At 37.3% G+C, this 17959-nt stretch overlaps 1 long non-coding RNA gene across 2 annotated transcripts in view; it reads left to right on the top strand.

Moving 5' to 3' along the window:
• LOC125464613 (uncharacterized) overlaps positions 1–17959 on the top strand; it is a 26110-nt gene extending 8151 nt beyond the window's left edge. Inside the window, exons 2-3 of one of the 2 annotated variants that reach the window (XR_007250057.2) lie at positions 16163–16200; positions 16559–17959. This is a non-coding gene — a long non-coding RNA (uncharacterized LOC125464613). The remainder of the gene's footprint in view (positions 1–16162; positions 16201–16558) is intronic. The other variant, XR_007250056.2, reaches the window with a different exon arrangement.

Here is a 17959-nt window from a genome sequence, read left to right as displayed (position 1 = left end):
TGCTAATGCATAAGCAAAACCCGGCTGCTTCGGTTTGCTGCGTGTCAAGACTGTGTGGAAGGAGTGGTGATGTGGGATTTAGAACGGATGGGAGGCTCTGAGGGATTTAAGTTGGAAATTGCTCTCTTCTCCTGTACGGAATCAGTGACTGATGATGGGCTTTCTGACTGTATTTGAAAGTGCTGGTCCTAGGGCAAAAAAAAGAGGCTCTGGTTTACCAAGGGGTTGGGGTGGGGGTGGGCAAGAATAGGCTAAGAATAAGCACCTTGACAGAAGAATAGAGAACAAAGATATTTATAATATCTGCCGGGTTTTGCCTTCTCCATATTTTGATTATAATGCCTGGTCCTTGTTACCAAAGCCATTATAGTTGCGCCAATTCCAATTCAAGACCACGGTCTTTTTTTAAAAATAGACAAAAATGTATGGAACTGTATCCATAAATCCAGGACGAGGCATGGGGCTTCAGTCTAATGTTTATCTAAGCACCTGCAATCGAGAGGTAGTCTGCCTATCAGCTGTCAACACAAAGTCACTATGGCAGGGGATGGATGGATATCACATAGTTGCGATCAATTAATAAATATTAACACAAATAAATTAGTTTGTAAAAGACTGTCCTCAGTAATACATTAATTACTCCAGCAGACCAATGCATTAAAATGGCTACTACACTGACTGGGAACCTTAAATCCATGTGAGCAGAACTGATAACGCTGTTCAAAACAAGTTCTGCTGTTTAATTTGATTACTGAAATCCCGGTACAACTTATATACACACGGGGTCCCTCTTACAACCGAGCTGCTGTCGGGAAGCTTGCTTCGCGTGGCAACTTCAGGCGCCGGCATTATTTTATGCTTCTGTTGTCATTTGCGTCCCAAATGTTACAGGCGTGCAAATGGTTCTGGAACTGTTAAAGCTTCGCTCTCATATATCATATGTGTAAAATAGGAACTGTAGGAATAATTTGAATTTACTGCACACCTGAATGGTTGCATAGAATTAGGCATGACATTTGTAGTGCTTGTCCTAAAAGACTGTATTAAACCCTCTTGAAATCTAATCTGCAACCTCCTAACATAGCGCATCTATCTCGCATTTTTTTCCACTGTGTAGTAAAATGAATTTTGCCATTACAGACTATTTCCCAGGGTTAGCACAGTCTAGGAGATACAATGGTAAAGTGGAATTTAAGTATTATAGCTTCACAACAGTGTCTAACTTCACATGTTGCTAAAGACGCCGCAGATTTAAACAAAATAACCAGATACATTATTCATCTGAAGTTAATTTTAAGGCGGATTGGGCGTCCTTCGACAACAGTAGCATTGAAGCAGACGAGAATTTGTTTTAGGGTGTTTAAATGCACTGTTCCTATTTATGTCGGTTTGAAATATACGTCGTTCGAGATTTCTTCCCTTTAATTTCTAAAGTTAATTACCACGATCAAATTGGTGCGGTTAAGAGGGGTCACTTATTCTCACCGCTCAGCAATAAACCGCGTTTTTTTTGACGACTGGCTGTTTTGCAGACACCTCTTCAGCGAGGGTTGTAAATAAAGGCAGTTCAACGGCCTCTGGGTGGGTTATAGTTCTCACCTTGACTGCAGAACCCGGTCCCATATGTTAAAATGCCGGGATACGAGCAGAACAGGAGGACCGATCCGGTCAGACTTGGAGGAGTGTCAAGTTGAGGGGAAGAGTGTTGAGGTGGAACAGTGACATTCCAAACTTGAGGAGGTACCAGGCGTCAGTTTGACCTTTCTCTGGCCTTTGCCTTGGGTAGCAATCGGTTAAAAGTACAATGTCTTTGATGTATTGAGCGATTTATAAGCAGCACTGTTTACTCAGAGACATTCTGAGCTTTGCTTTTAAGGGCAAAAAAAGGTTCCTAATTTATTCACCTTGCAGTCTCCTTTTACAGAAACGAGTAGCTCAGAAAAGACAGGAGCAAATCAAAACGCCTGATGAAAAAAATAAACAACTGCATATGGAAGAGTATTAATCTATCGTAAGCAAGCATTAGGCAGGTATGAAGGAGAAGTGGAGAAATGAGAATGAGAAAAATAAACCAAGATGCTATTAGTGTATGCAAACAGATAACCAGAAACAAAGCGACACTCCCACAGTCATACTATAGTCATGCAATTACCCAAAAGATAAAACTGTAATTATCAATTTATATTTCGAATAACAATTATAAACTGATTTCGAAACATGCTATAGTAAATCTATATGTGAGTACAAATGTTTGTTCAGTATTTAATCACTGGGAATAAAGTATGGATTTTGTAAATGAATTATCTTTTTCTCTAACAGAGGCATCTTTACATTTGACATCATTACAATGATTTAATTCTTTGAGCGTGCTATTATTCAGCCATGAGCTCCCTGTCTGTACTCTGCATCACCACTGACGATCCCTGCAGACTGATTCACATTACTCCAGCACCGAGCTCCACAGGGCTAATGGCACCTCAGTCAGGGGCGCGCTTTCTAATACGGAGTCAGACACCCGCTCAGAAACATCCTACTGTCAACTTTTTACACGAACTGGCCTGGTGATTCTGGATGTTAGGCGGTGACGGCGTCACGTCATTGTCAAATCTCATTGCAATTAAAGTTGCTTTCAGTTGCAATCGTGAGTTAATTGCCATCGCTGAGGGAAAATGAGGACTGAGGATATAGAAGTACAAGGGGTGCTGTGCCCGCAAATGCTCCGTTATCTAACATCTCCTGCCTTCTTGCGGGATTCCTGGTGACAGTACGTTGGGGCCGGTAGAGTTAAAACCACAGGTCTGTGTTAATCACTCCATTCCTGCCGAGAGCCAGTGTCATCATGAACCCCTCAGGCCCCATTCCAACGCCCACCTCAGGGCACATCTCCAGAGTCTTCAAGGGTATATCCCCTGTCCAAACACCAGGACTCAGGCGTGGCATCGGAAACGTACTAAGGGGCAGCCCCACAGAGCAAGAGGGAGTTAAATCGCATCTCAAGTTGATCTTTACTAATCTAAAAATAGTCAATAGCTACAAGGTTAGCAGCACCGCAGGGTGACTCCGCGAGCCGCACTGTTGGCCAGAGGGGCACTCAGTATCCCAAAGACTCTACATAAATGCTACCAATGCGTGGGGACATGCACTTTAACTTTCGGCTGCCTTTATTATTTACTTTATTTATTTTTGCTGTAACTTTGCTTATGACTGTCTGAAATGTCCATGATTCCATTCTTCTTTCGAGTGGAATATTTAAACCTTTGCTTTTATTTCGCTGTGCAATTGTTTATTCCCCACTTTCACTCACCTTTTGCGCAATATCCTTGACCTTTTGTTCAATGTTCAGCCATATCGCCAGCACCTCCCCCCAACTCACCCAGCGAAAAAATATATCAGCCTATTTTTAGGTAAAGAACACAACTTCCTGAAGACAGAGCAGTTTGATGAACGCTTACGAATACAATTCCTCAATTAACCCATTGTTAAAACGACAAGGCGTACCCACTTAGAAAGATCGCCCCAAACGTGCCTCTCCTTTCACAAACATACACCTCCTCCCCACACCCAAAATAAAACAGTTGACCTTTCGGAACTCAGATTGCATTCCCCTCCCTCACTTTGCAATCCTCACTCGAGTAGCTCCATCCTTTTGCTGCCTCGTAGTGCAAGAGGCCCGATGGGCAACCATCATGCATTTTGTTGGTAGGCAGCCTCCGATCTTTAAGATAGTAACTCCAGGATCATCCTGTTTCTGCTTTCAATGAGCCGTTGCTGAGCAGCTCCAGCATCAGCGTCAAATGGTACCCTGAGGTGAGAATATTATTGTTTGGCTTGTTTCCTGGCTGGTAAAAATAGTTAAGAGAGAAGGAGAAAGAAATGGCACAGAGAGAAAGTGGGAGAAAATGCGTGGAAGTGAGAGAGGATTAACAGACAGAAAGAAACAACAGTGAAGAGAGTGAGGGAGGACTTAATTTGCTGATCAGTCAGATCAAATATAGTTTAAGAGTGTGAGAAACTATAATATCTCTTTACTGGAGTTCAGTCTCCTCATGAACTGAGAAGGTGCTAAAATGTTCATGAACCACAGTTTCAGGACAGCAGCATTTAGGAATCTGTCTCTAATAAGCATATGCTGAACTTTATTTCAGAATGAGATTGGGAGGAGGCAGAGAGCCTGGAGCCGCTGATTGAAAATATATGCTGCTGGTGAGGAACTACTAACAGGGGATACTGTGAAAAATCTTCTGCTTTTGTTTTCAATAACACTGGATTTACTGGGACAGTTGTGAGAGTCTGAGAGGGAGGAAGAAACTGAAGGGACCAGAAGAAAAGACTGGATGCAAAAGATGGCAGGATGCAAAGGAGAACAGCAGGGAAAGCAGAGAGTAAGACGTATAAAATCTATAGGAACAAAAAGAGCTGTCTTGACAGAAAAGGGAGAAAATATCAGAACAACTGAAAATAGAAGCGGTGTGGAGAAAAATGGTATAAAAACTACTTTAAAAAGTAAGAGACGTACAGGGAGAGATAAAGATCTGAGAAAGTATCACAGAAACATTAGTTAATGATAGAACTAGGGAGTTAACCAAAATATTTAGAAATTGCAGAGCAAGGGAGATAGACAGATTGGGAGTGATGAACTATAGCAAATATTGTAGATAGATGGCAAAACAAGTAGCTGGAAAAACAGCAAGATTATACTGCAGAAACTATGGTGATAAAGGGTAATACATGGAAAACATAGACACCACAAATAAAACACACGTCAAACAAAAGTATACATTTATAATGTCAATCCTGTTTGGATTGCTAATCAAGAGAAATAGTTTTGGGTTAGAAGAGAGATAAAAACATATTTCTTTCTCACAGAACTGAATCAGAAACCCTCCCAACGAGAAAAGGACACCTGTTGAAATGTGGAAAGAAGGACAGGGAACATGTTTTTGCAAACAAAGTAACAGCTCTGACTCTGCAGGTGGGAGGCGATCATTGAACTTAGTTTTTATAAAACAACACATCATTGACTTATTACAAGCACAATATTATAGGAGACTTGGATCAATACAACACCTTATCAAAGCATCTAATCATGTTTCACATCTAGTAAGTTAGTTTAAAATGACACTTATTAAGAAATGAATAACTATATACAGAATACAGTGTTGAAATAATCTTGGGAGCTAAAAGATATTACATACATTTCTCCATCTTGCATTTATGACCTACAGAAGCTAATTTTGCTCATACCAGCTTGAATGGCTTCAGGTGTCAAATGCTGTTTGATAACATTCTTGTGAAACACCTAACGATTTTAAAAGGTATTGTACGACTGCAATTATTGTTGATTGATGATTCAGCAAACTAGAAAAATAGAATTTAATGCATATTTGAAGATTCAGTAGTTATTTGGGTTTAATCTTCTAATCTTTCCAAACTACTTAAATCTGTTCAATTTTAAACAGTTTTCAGAGAACACTCAAGTTTTGATGAGAAATCTGAAATATGGAACAATGCAGTCGGCGAATGATGTATGAAGTTGCACTTGCTCCTTTAGCATTGAATTTTCTTGAAACTGTTTTTTGCAATGTTTACAGTGATCAACTTTTCAGCAGTCAGTTTAGCACATGTTTCCTGTTAAACCAATAGATTATGTTGGATTTGGGTGGGTGGTTGAGGGAGGTGTGTGGAAGGAGAGTGTGTATTGGTGAAATTGAGATAAGAATTAGTTTGTGGAGGTGTCGAAAGCTTTTGCAATTGACCCCCAAGTAACGGCTGCATCTATATTTCAATGATGCTCATGTGTGTGACCACTCTGTATTTACAGTGATACCATGAGATTTCACGTTTGAAGCAATGATATAATTCACATTATTTTCAACATTGCAGGGAATTTTTCCTGAAGGCTGCTGTACACTGGTGAATTAGGGAATGACATATGTTTTGATATACATATTCAGCTAGAAAGCTAACCCTGAGCCACATTGCATATTTCACACATCAAAGGAGATGGGCTTGACATATTCACTGGTTATTTTATATCTTCCGTGTTAATTTTTTCCCATTTTTCTGGTTACCCTTTCTATTCAAAATTCCAGCTCAGGAAGGGAAGAACAAACACCCTATTCTGATTCATTGGCTAAAGCAACTATTAAACAATAGCTGGAAGATGCAAAGCACAGGCTGGGGATGAATCATCATTTGATTTTTCTTTCTCATCGAAACCACTTTTTTCTTCCTTTTTGGCACCTCTCCTTGATTTCCTGATGTGAAGAACCGTGGTCATACACCCCACAGTGTACAGTTTCATGGCATAGTACATCAGCATATATTGAGACTAATGCTTACATTGCTACAACATTGAAGCATTAGCAAGTAATCAGCAAGAATGCAGCCTATAAAATGAAAGAGTTGTTGTAGAACAAATATCCAGTGTTTAAATTCAAACTGGCTTACTGGCTCAGATTTTGCCCAGTCGATCTGGTGTGGTTTTAATATCAATCCCATATTGATTAAGAAGAGCACACTGCCAAAGACACACAGAAAAACAATAAGAGTACTCCATTCTGCCCTTGGAGCCTGCTCTGGCACTCAGTATGGTCACAGCTAATTATCCACTTCAGTACTATGTTCCCACTTTGTCCTCATACCCTTTGAGAAGATATTGTATAATTTGAATGTTGTGCAAATTAGACATGCCATGTATCTCTGCATATTATATATAAACAAATATTCTTGCTATTCTGCAAAGCCCAAAATATGTTTTAAAATATGGGGAACACTAGATGTTTTGGGATTACTTTTGGTCATTCTAATAACCATCTTTAATGAAAAAGCACTAACTAGTCCACTAGCTCTGCGTGTGTACATTTATGATTTTCACTACTTTTGTCCAACTCTTTATTATTCAACAGTGGAATTCCTTTATCAATAGACCATACTCAGCATGTTTCCTTGCAGGCACACAGATATCTTATTCCATCTGTATTGTTTTGTCCACTACTTCATATAAAAGTATGAAGGCTCCCCCATTGATTTAGCTTGTCAGTGGATGTTTTAATATTGAACTAAACAGCATAGACCAGAATTAGTTCAATTTATAGTCTAGGTCTCTGAAACAGAAGCTGACTATGGTTAAAACAACAGGTAAAAAGGTAAATAGATCATACTCTACATCACACACAGAACAAATATCTCCAGTGACTAATGTTTTGCTAGTCAATAATCTATGCTGAGCCAAATGGACAATATACTGAATAAAATCATCTTTTTGCTGGACACAATAGCTCAGTAGTGAGCCCCATCCCTTTACTTAATATGACTTATCTCCAGAGTTCTCCAGAACATTCATTGCTCAACCAACATCACAAAACGGGCTACCAGTTCATTATCATATTGCTGTTCATGGGAGCTTGCAATGTGCAAATTGCGTCATTCATTTCCTGTAGTACAATAATGACTACACTTTGGGACACCCTCAAACCGTGGTTATAAGAATGTAATCCTTTTTCCTTATTTGTTGTCATTTATTTACAACATACAGGTGAAATTGATATCAATGGCTCCAAAATGAGACCTTTTTATTTAATATGGGCATTCTTTGGTTGATAGAAATTTATTTTAAAACCATTTATAAGCTGAATTGACACTTTTTGGGGAAAAACATCACACCAACCAGACCGAGTTCCTTACTTATATTTCCACCTAGTATTTTTCTTTATCTGATGCTAGATAGAAGTAAATCTGATTGTAAAATATGAAAAAAAAACAGATTTTCATTGGATAACAATGATGTTTATATGATGGGGCTTGATGCGAATAATTTTACACACTGACTTTTGCATGTAACAGTATCTAATGTTTATTTCTGTCAACAACAATGACAGACATTAGGTTCTGCCATGAGTCCTACCATAGTGTAATGTACTATTGTGGTGAATTTTGTTATAATGAATCCTACAAATTTGCATATCTGTTAACTGCTTACTCAACCAATTATCTATGAGATATGTTTCCTTCAATTTCAAACGTGCATTAACATTTCCATTTTTTATTGTTTAATTAAAGACTCTACATCCCTAATTTTATTTGCTGATTCCAATTTGGCACGCTCTTTCTTGAATTTTTGTTGTCCATTGTGTTATCAATTAAGCACAATTTTCAGTAAAAGTTTGCTGCTGTGACATTGTCAACTAGAAAAGCTATGGCTTGTTTAGGCAATGCTGAGCACAATTTTCCCTCTGCAGTTGCTGATGTGATGAGAATACATAATACTTATATATTTTTCAAATACTATTTACATATTCTGTGTGGAAAGACTTGCATTTATATAGTGCCTTTCACGGCCACCAGATGTCTCAAAACACTTTAGAGCGAATGTAAAGCTGTTGAATTGCAACTGTTATTGTAATTTGCACACAGCAAACTTCCACAAGCAGTAATGTGATAATGGCAAGATAATCTGTCTTACTTGCAATGAACAATTATTCAAAATATTGTCAGGGACTCTTTCACGTCAACCCACGGGAACAGATAGGGGTTTTGTTTGATGACTCATTCAAAAATTGTAGCTGCTGCAATTGAGTGTGCTTTACTCAATGCTCACTCAGTCTTTCGATGGGATATCAGCCTTGCATTTTGTGTTCCCTAGAATCAAGCTCAAGTCTGTGATTTTCTGATTCAGAGGTTAGTGTGCTACCAGCCAAGTAGAGCTGACACTATTTTCAATAAAGTCCCTAAAGTTAAATCTAAGTCTGATTACCAACAGCCTAGGATAGAGTGACACAAATAAGAATTAGACCATTGAAAAACTGGGTTTAGCATGACCTTTCTTTACCCCATGAAATGATTAGTTATTTTACATAGCTGGAAACAATGATATAAAACTTTGATATCATTATTGCATTTTATTAATATGTAACTAGAGAAGGATACACTTTAAAGCATGTGCAAATTGAACATAAATAATGCGAACAGTTAAGTTAGATATTTGATGAAGTAATTTAACCTCATTTCTTACATAATTTAACTTATATGTTCAAGTTTTCTTGCCAGGACTACAGATTGAACTAAGTAGGGATGAAATTATTGTGCATCGCCTCAATGTTGGTTAGAAATTCTTGTGTGAAAAATAGCTTTCAGTTTGCCCATCTTTTCACATCAGCCAAACAACATCCTCCACGATTGCTTCAGTAATAACAGAGATTCTGCAACTGAACTTTCAAAAAGGTCAATAAAGTGGATCTTGTACAAAATTCTCAGCCTTACATTGCACACTACATGTTACACAGGGCCTGTTTGAAACTACAGTTCAAACAGCAAAAGGAATAGGAAAATGCAGGTGAAGAAATGAATCAAGGAAACTAAACCATGCAATATATTGAGAAAGTTAAGAAAACGAAGTGGAATGGAGAGCAGGAAAATACAAACTATTTGAATCGGAAACTACTGCAGTTGTCACAAGCTTCATATAGCTCATGTGATAAATTAATATCAAGCCCATCAATTATATATCTTTGATATCAATTGTTTTCATATTGGAAGACAGAACTGAAGAGTCATATTATACAATTCCACATATTAACATTTAAATATGACTGGCTGTGTGCACTGAATCAATTTATAACTAACAGGACTGTTGAAATATTCTGATCCTGCTGATATTTGACCTACCATTATCCTGGGGTAATTGCATTTTAATTATCCACAGGACAGAGACATTCAAATAGAATGGCTGAGCATCAGATATATTTACAGATTGTGAATCATCAAGATGACTTTCATACCTGACACAGGAATTTGATTTCTACCAGTATGACCACTTTTGCCCCAGCAACTGGAAGGGTAAACTTTTGGTCAACATTGCAGTGATAAGTGCATAATTTATCCTGCCAGCTCTTGGCTGCAATTATATTTTGATCCTAAATGATGGGGTTTGTATTTTGTGAAATGTGTTGGTGAAAATAGACATCAGAAAAGAATATAGTCAAATACAAACTGTCACACTGTAACTATTTAGTAATACTGAGGCAAAAATCAATGAAAGGGCATGTAATATCCCAGGTCAGGTTGTAAGCTGAAAAGCTTGTTGTCATTATTATTTTCTTTTGTGCGCTGTTGTATACTAGAGTTAATAATGTGGAACAATATTTTAGAAAAAAGGAGCAAAAGAATATTGTGATTATTGTGTTTTCCCTTGTGCACTGCATGCTAGCGCAGAATTATCTGCATGAACAGCCACTTCTTTGTAGCAACAGTGCAAAATAGCAATTTTTAAAAAAGATAACATCAATATGCAACAATTTTTTGTTATAATCTTAATTTCTTAAATTAAATTTCATTGAAATTACACTTTCCATGTATATCAGTGCAAAACAGTTGATCATTAGCAAAGGTTTCCTTATGTTGCTACAGTGACTACACTTCAAAAGTAATTTCTATTAGGCTTTCTTGATGGCGATATATAATGTCCCTTTTCAGGCATGAGATGTGACTTGCTTCTCACAGTTCAATGAAAAAAATTGACTAAACAGGCTGAATTTTCAATTGCTGGCATAGTTGAGAATGGGTATTGGTGCAATTTAAAAATTGTGTTCTTGGAAGGTGTTATGACCCAACAATCATCTGGGCATGTTTTCCCAACTCCAATTTGAAATTCCAGCGCAAGAAATGACTCCAGCACTGCCATAGTGATGAGTTCCAATAAAATGTTACACTTTATTCTAATAAGACTCACAAATTCTATTGATTAAAACAGTTTCAGAGTTGTAACATACAGAAATAAAACAATGCACCTTTCATCCATATTTGACACAGAAAGAGAAGTTCCTATGTACTAAGAATTAGATAAACAAGTGAGAAACACAACTGCCAAATGCAAGCACATGGTAAGGTTTCATCCCACATTTATATGTGAAGCAGCACGCAATTTTATAAACTGGTCAAAGTGGTGATCTTTACAGGTCACATAGATTCAACCTTTCATGATACTCATGTAATTGACTTACCTACTTAATTAGGCTATCCCAATCTTACTGCTGTAAAATGCAGTGAATTGGATTGTACCATTATTGGTACAGTGTCATTTGGTAGTTCAATATTTTTATAGGTCTCTCCGGCATTTGTACTCAGCGTAAATTATCTGCGTGTTTTGTTGAAAAAAGATCTTCTCTCAGGAATTTTGTGGCTGATATGCATGCAGAAGATTTACTGTGATTGGTGATAGTGAGCATTAATATTTACTTTATACAAATTGCCTTATCTAACAGAGTTGATTATTTATATAAAAGTTGCTTCATTTAACAGTTTTGGAAAATTCATCTTAAATACACAAAATTTATATAAATGCACAACTATAATGCAACAAATGGTTTAATTTAGTTAAACTTCTGTCATTTCAGCTCTTTTTATCATTTTTCCTATTTGTTGCAAATGCTATCCATAAATATCACCATAAAATGTATAGGATTTTAATTTAATGGATTTTTCTTGTACACAGAATCAACCAAATTAAAATCTATATAAATATCTGTATGTGGTGTTATACTATCCCCAAAATATGATCTTGGAGAACAAACTCTGGGAATATAAAATGTGAAGTATGGATAAATGATGATAATCCGGTGACAGTTCTCAAACATGCCAGCTTGTTTATTTGTTACAGGCTCGTCAATCTGCAGTTCGAGAAATGGTTAACCAAGAATTGCAACTGGAGTATCCAGTTACACTGGAATGGATTTTTATTTCTGCCATAGTTCCAGAAATGAATGACTTTTATGAAAATGTCTGCACTGACAGCAATTTGCATTAATTAAGGGTTTCAACTGCCTCTTCCTTCTACAAACATATACAATAAGTCAAATTGCATGTGAATACAGCAGGCAACACTATGTTTATTTTAGGTTCAACAGTATCTCATTTACACGTGTTAATTAGAGTTAATTGGGACTAATTAAATGAACAGGAACCCCTCTGGGGATGTTCATACCTATAATTTTGGTAAATAGTCTTAATTAACATATGCAAGTTAGGGCTAATTAGCATTGATTAAGGGATTTTAGCTAAATTTTAAAGCATTGCTCTTCAAATACTTTAATCAGTACAGAATGTGGCATAAACATGATGCATTAAACAGAAAAAAATGCTTTTGTTCCATTTAACATCAAGCTTATTTACACTTTTTCAATTAAGTTATTACTTAACATCACTTGCTTCTGTGCCAATGGTTACAAAGTCCTCACTTGGAAAATTAAAATTATCCTCTGTATTCCAGAGAATAATTTTAAAACGGGGTTGTATATAATGCAATGGGTGTGTCTAAGAGACCAACTTCTAATTTAGAGTCTTAATTAATGAAACCGTCAAAACTATTTTCCTCTATTCAGTTGTGCTATATGCACAATTTCCTGGTGATAAGTCACCAGAACAAAATAACTAGACAATTCCGTCGAGTATGATTCTTAGTTAAATCTAGGATTGCAACCAAAACTCTACCTTGATACATCCAGGTCGATGGTAGAAAACAGATGGTTCTATCAACAGAAAACATCAAGATTTGTGTATGTTCCCTTCCAGAAAGAATATAAGATATGGAGAAATTAAGAAAATAAAAAATACAGATTCTTTTCTGCTGCTATTGGCAATTTCAGTTTTTCTAACAATTTGTGGGAATTGTGAGTAGCAGAAAAGAAATAAAAATACCTGTTTGGAATAGCTAATAATGGTGAAGTATTTGTTAAAGCTTCATTGCAAGAAAGAAATGCTGTTTTCTCTCTGGGCAATGTTAAAGATGATTGTGTTGTTTACTTCCTTTCAAAGTGGATAGTTAAATGCATGAGTTGCAGGTTTCAGCACATGGTTGCCGCAGTGAATTGTGAAGAGAGATATTTAGTTTCGGATTCTGTGCAATAGCAATGCTGACTATTTTATGCTGTGCAAGGGAGGGGGCTAGACCACTGATAGAATAAGAAACATATGCACAGTGTAAACTACACTGAACATAGCATGTGTGAATTAGCTATATGAATGATGGAGAGCCAGTACATTTATGTTCAAGCTTATGTATTTCATGAAAAAATATTTTATGTATATACATAGTCACAAATGCAGTTTGATTCTGCACAGTAGCATATCAAGGAAACAAAAACATTGGAGTTTGACTCTTGCCAACAAACCAAAGACATCTCTCACACATAGAATGTCTCTCACATAGAATCATAGAATCTGTCACACATACAATTGTTTGTCTCAATGACAGTTTGGATTGCTTCTGCTTTCACCTTTTTGTCACAGGGACTTTTCAGGTTCTGCTATACTGTCCATTGCAATTTTATGTCTGATGATATTTTTCTGATGAAGGGTCTAGGTCCAAAATGTCAGCGTTTTTGCTCCTAAGATGCTGCATGGCCTGCCTTGTTCATCTAGCTCTACACTTTGTTATCTTGGATTCTCCAGCATCTCCAGTTCCTATTATCTCTCTCACACATAGAAGACTATATTTACGTGCATTTGAAGTACTGGGAGAGTTTATTGTTCCAGCTTATTGCTGAGACTATGATTGAAGTCTGCAGGACAATTGTTTGTCTCAATGACAGTCTGCTTCTGCTTCTGCTTTCGCCTTTTTGTCACAGGGACTTTTCAGGGACTGCTATACTGCCCATTGCTATATTATGCCTCTTTTCCTATAAACTCACTGGTGACATGGTGGTGCAGTGGTTAGCACTGCTGCCTCACAGTGCCAGAGATATGGGTTTGATTCCACTCTTGGGTGACTGTCTGTGTGGAATTTGGACATTCTCCCTGTGTCTGTGTGCATTTCCTACCACAGCCCAAAGATGCTCAGGTCAAGTGGATTGGCCATGCTAAATTGCCCATTATTTCTAGGGTAGGGAGTTGTTCTGGGTGGGATGCTCTTTAGAGGTTCGTTGTGGACTTGCTGGGCTGAATGGCCTGCTTCCACACAGTAGTGATTCTATGATCTTCTATGTACTTTGACCATTCATCTCAATATTTTGGTGTTCACACTACATAATGTACAGTCAAGTAAACAAATATGTTAATTTCTGTTGGTTAATTCTTCATCCTTAATGATTGTACTGCAAGCCATTTTTTTCTATTTCGTCTTCTTTAGGAGCTAGAATACATAATATTTCTATTCCTTTAACAAGACTGACTATTTGCTAACTGCATGATAAAGGAATGATAAACCGGAGAATATTACAAAGAAGTGCAGCATTGTTATCTTTCAGAGCATGTGACATGGAATGCAGATGGCATGAGTCCTTGGGCTGCTGTGTGAGCGTACTCCAGGAGCTCAAAATTTTGTTTTCTTGGTGAATTTCTCATTCCTGAGACATTTGAGCTTTCTTGTCAGTGGCTTAATTCCATTTTTGTGGAAATGAATTGTTTTGGATGTCCAATCCTGTGGATATAGATTTCATGTAATATTCTTTGTCAATAAACGTTGACTTTTGAAGCAGCTGCATTAGTACTAATGTGTGTGGAGAGGGGTGTTTTTTGTCAGTGATGTAGAATACAAGTCTTTGTTGGCCTGCACATGTCTAGTGTTAACTCAGAACAGCCATTAACATACATGAAAACGTCTGCACATACAAATGATATGTGTTGTCATGGGGATCTGTGTCTCTAAGAGAGTGTAGCACAAGCAATTGTGATGGGCTCTCTATAGCAGTTAAATTGTCCATAATTGTTTGGTGCAAACTATTCATATCACCATTCACCACTCTGGGTATTGATTTTGTGAAGACAAGTATCTGCAGGATAGTGTGAATTTTAACCAATCCCAGAATGTATATGCCTGAGGCAACTAAAAAGGATTAGTCAATTTGCGAGGACTGTGCCCCACAGTTGCTTAGCCATCACCCATGCCCACAATTCTATCATTTCATTATTATTTCCCTCTGTTTCACCCTCTACTTCCTCAGCCATTGTTCAATGCTGTGAAATGCATCTATTTGAGTGATACTTGTTGAAAATTTGTGTTTTGCTGATAGTGATGTAATGATTACACCTACGTTACTGAGTGGTGCAGGAAACATCATTTGTCTTTCTTTCTGAAATATGTAGCGACCTAACTCATATAAGTCTCCAAAACCTGTCCATTGTCTCCTATGTGCAAGTGCAGAATGTGATGGAATACTCTCCACTTGCCTGGAGTACACTCTAATTACACTCAAAAGGTCTGCCTCCATTCAGGACAAAGCAGCTGACTTGATTAAATCCCCATCCAACATCATGATACTCAGAAACAAAGGCAAAACTTGCTGGAAAAACTCAGCAAGTTTGGCAGCATCTGTGGTGAGAGATCAGAATTAACATTTTGAGTCCAGTGACTCTTCCTCAGATGCTCCAGACCTGTTGACGTTTTCTGGCAATTTCAGTTTTTGTTTCTGATTGACAGCATTCACAGCTCTTTTGGTTTTTACTTTAATTGTCATTCCACTTACGACCAGCAACAGTGTGTACCATCTATAAGATGCACTGCAGCAACTCATGAAAGCTGTTTTGACAGCATCTTCCCATTCCCCTACCTTGTATCACTTAGGACTGTGCTTGCATTGGAATGCTATCTGAAACTTCTCCAAATATTCATGACCCTGAATTGGAATTATATTCATTGTTGCTGGATCAAAATTGTGAAACTCCTTCCCTCCTAGCAGCCATGTAGGTGTACCTACACCATATGGACTGCAGTGGGTGAAGAAGGCAACTCATTACTGACTTCTCAAGTGCCATCAGAGAAGGACAATTACTGCTGTCCTTGGCATTGACACAATCATCTCATGAATAGCTGAAAAATGCATCAAATACATTTTTGTATTTATATGACATACTGTGAGCTGAAGTGCAAAGAAAATTGATGTGTTTATTAAACATTTTGTGCAGCCACTCAATGTGCTTTCCAGCCAATGAAGTACTTTTGAAGTTATGTCATTCGTGCCCCATCAGTCTTTATGGACACATTGATGTAGAAGACATCGTAGGATATATAATCATGATAGTACAGTTTTGTGTTGGTGCTTCTCTCCAACCTCATTAGCAGTACAATCTAATGTCTCATTTCTATTAAAGCCAGAAGGGTGTTGTCATAACCAATTAAGACTTTTCCCTTTGATCCTTTACTACCTGCTGCAATCCTGGTGTTTCTAAGCATCCATTAAACACTGGAAGAGAATGCTTTAAGACATGGTGAGTTGGAAACTTTAAATTTATTTATATTCATTGGGAACTTTAAATTTGTTCATATTCATGTGCCAATAAAAGTAATTGGTTTAACTTTCATATATAGTGAATATGTGAGCTCATAGCAACACTTTTTTTGATGTTGTGAATCGCTTTGATTGCCAATTTCACTTGCTTGTGACCCTGTGTAAACCTGGTTCCAAGGGGATGTGGAGGTCTGTTGCCCACATATCTATACTTTACAATAGTGGACCTAGGCATTGGAAATTACCCTGATTTGGCACTAACCCAGAAATGGCAATGACTGTCACACTGAAGTATATAGGCAAGAGGACCAACAAAATTTGTCTTTTTGTATCAATAGGAGATGGTCTACGTGGAAGGATACTTTTCTACTTCAAGAGATAGCGAGCTGATGGATGAGGAAGAACATTAGCCCGTGTGGATGATAATCTATAAAATATCAATGTGAATGAATTTAGAATGGGAAGAGGGTAAGGGTTTTTGGCCAATGGCTTACAGAAAGCCACAGCTTCAGTCGGAAGCCAGAACAAACACACTGTTCCTCCTGGCTCAACATTCAGTTCCATAAACATTGTTTAAGGACCACTGATTTGGCTGCTTCAGACCTGAGAAAACTAACCGCAACATCTATGGTGCACTCTATCATCAAGGACACTCATACTGTGAATGGTGGTTTGCAAACTAATTGGCCATGCGTAATGGAAAAGCTTGCTTACCCTCCATGCATCTCACACTTGACTGAACAAAAAGTTTGGCATTTCTAAGGATTAACTGATGATTTAGAGTCAAAGTAGCCTGATTTCCGTTATGCTGTAACTGCCAGTTTTCAGGCATATCACTATCAAGTTTGTATTCCATGAATTTGTTAGCTTGACAACAGCCACAAATATCACTTTAATAGATAGTTTTTAGGATACCAAAGGAAAACCAAAGGATGCTTGTCTTTACCAAGCAGAAAACATATAGTATTCAAATTAAACCATCCTTGAAAAGCATTGAAAGCATTTTTCGATTCAAGTTGTACTGATAATATTTGTAGTTATAAACCAATTATGGCAAAAGCATTAAAATATATTAAAGTGCACAATTTTCTTGCAAGAAATTCAATTGTGAAATGATTTGCAAGACCAGAGTGTGCCATGGACACAATAAACTGCTTTTAGAACATGTTATGTAAGCTGTATTAGCTAATCTGTCAGGAAGCCAAGGAGTTCAATTCTGCTGTCAACATGGTTCCACATATCCCAATTCAAATCATTTGTAGATTCACCCAACAGTTTTACAGCTTCTTTTGTCATATTTGGCTTCATTTTTAATCTGTTGCTACTTACATTTTGTTTGTTTTTGAGGCATTAGGTAGAATTTTTTCATCCTGCTTCCAGGTGTTGCAGGCACCAGTGGGTTTTCCACAGGAACTTCCTCATTCAATGGTTTATTAAGAAGTGGAGGATTAACTGAAGAATATTCTTTGTACCTGTTAACTGGCACCTGAAACACATACAAGGACACCAACAGAAGTAAAGCTGATATGATGGACCTGATGAAACCACTAAAATATGTGCATACCTGACAGATTTTAATTGCTGTATGTCCTGTATTTCATTCTTATGTAAGAACAAATATTTGGAGAAGGAATCTTACAGTATAGAACCAACTAATACATTATAAAATACAAGGAGTTCTCATTTTCAGTCTCATCTTTCAAAACCTTTTTCTGATTAAAGTTCTTTTTAAGCATTTA

This window comes from Stegostoma tigrinum, chromosome 27, assembly GCF_030684315.1.
Source record: "Stegostoma tigrinum isolate sSteTig4 chromosome 27, sSteTig4.hap1, whole genome shotgun sequence".
Lineage (NCBI taxonomy): Eukaryota > Metazoa > Chordata > Chondrichthyes > Orectolobiformes > Stegostomatidae > Stegostoma > Stegostoma tigrinum.
This window is presented reverse-complemented; position numbering and strand designations above follow the sequence as displayed.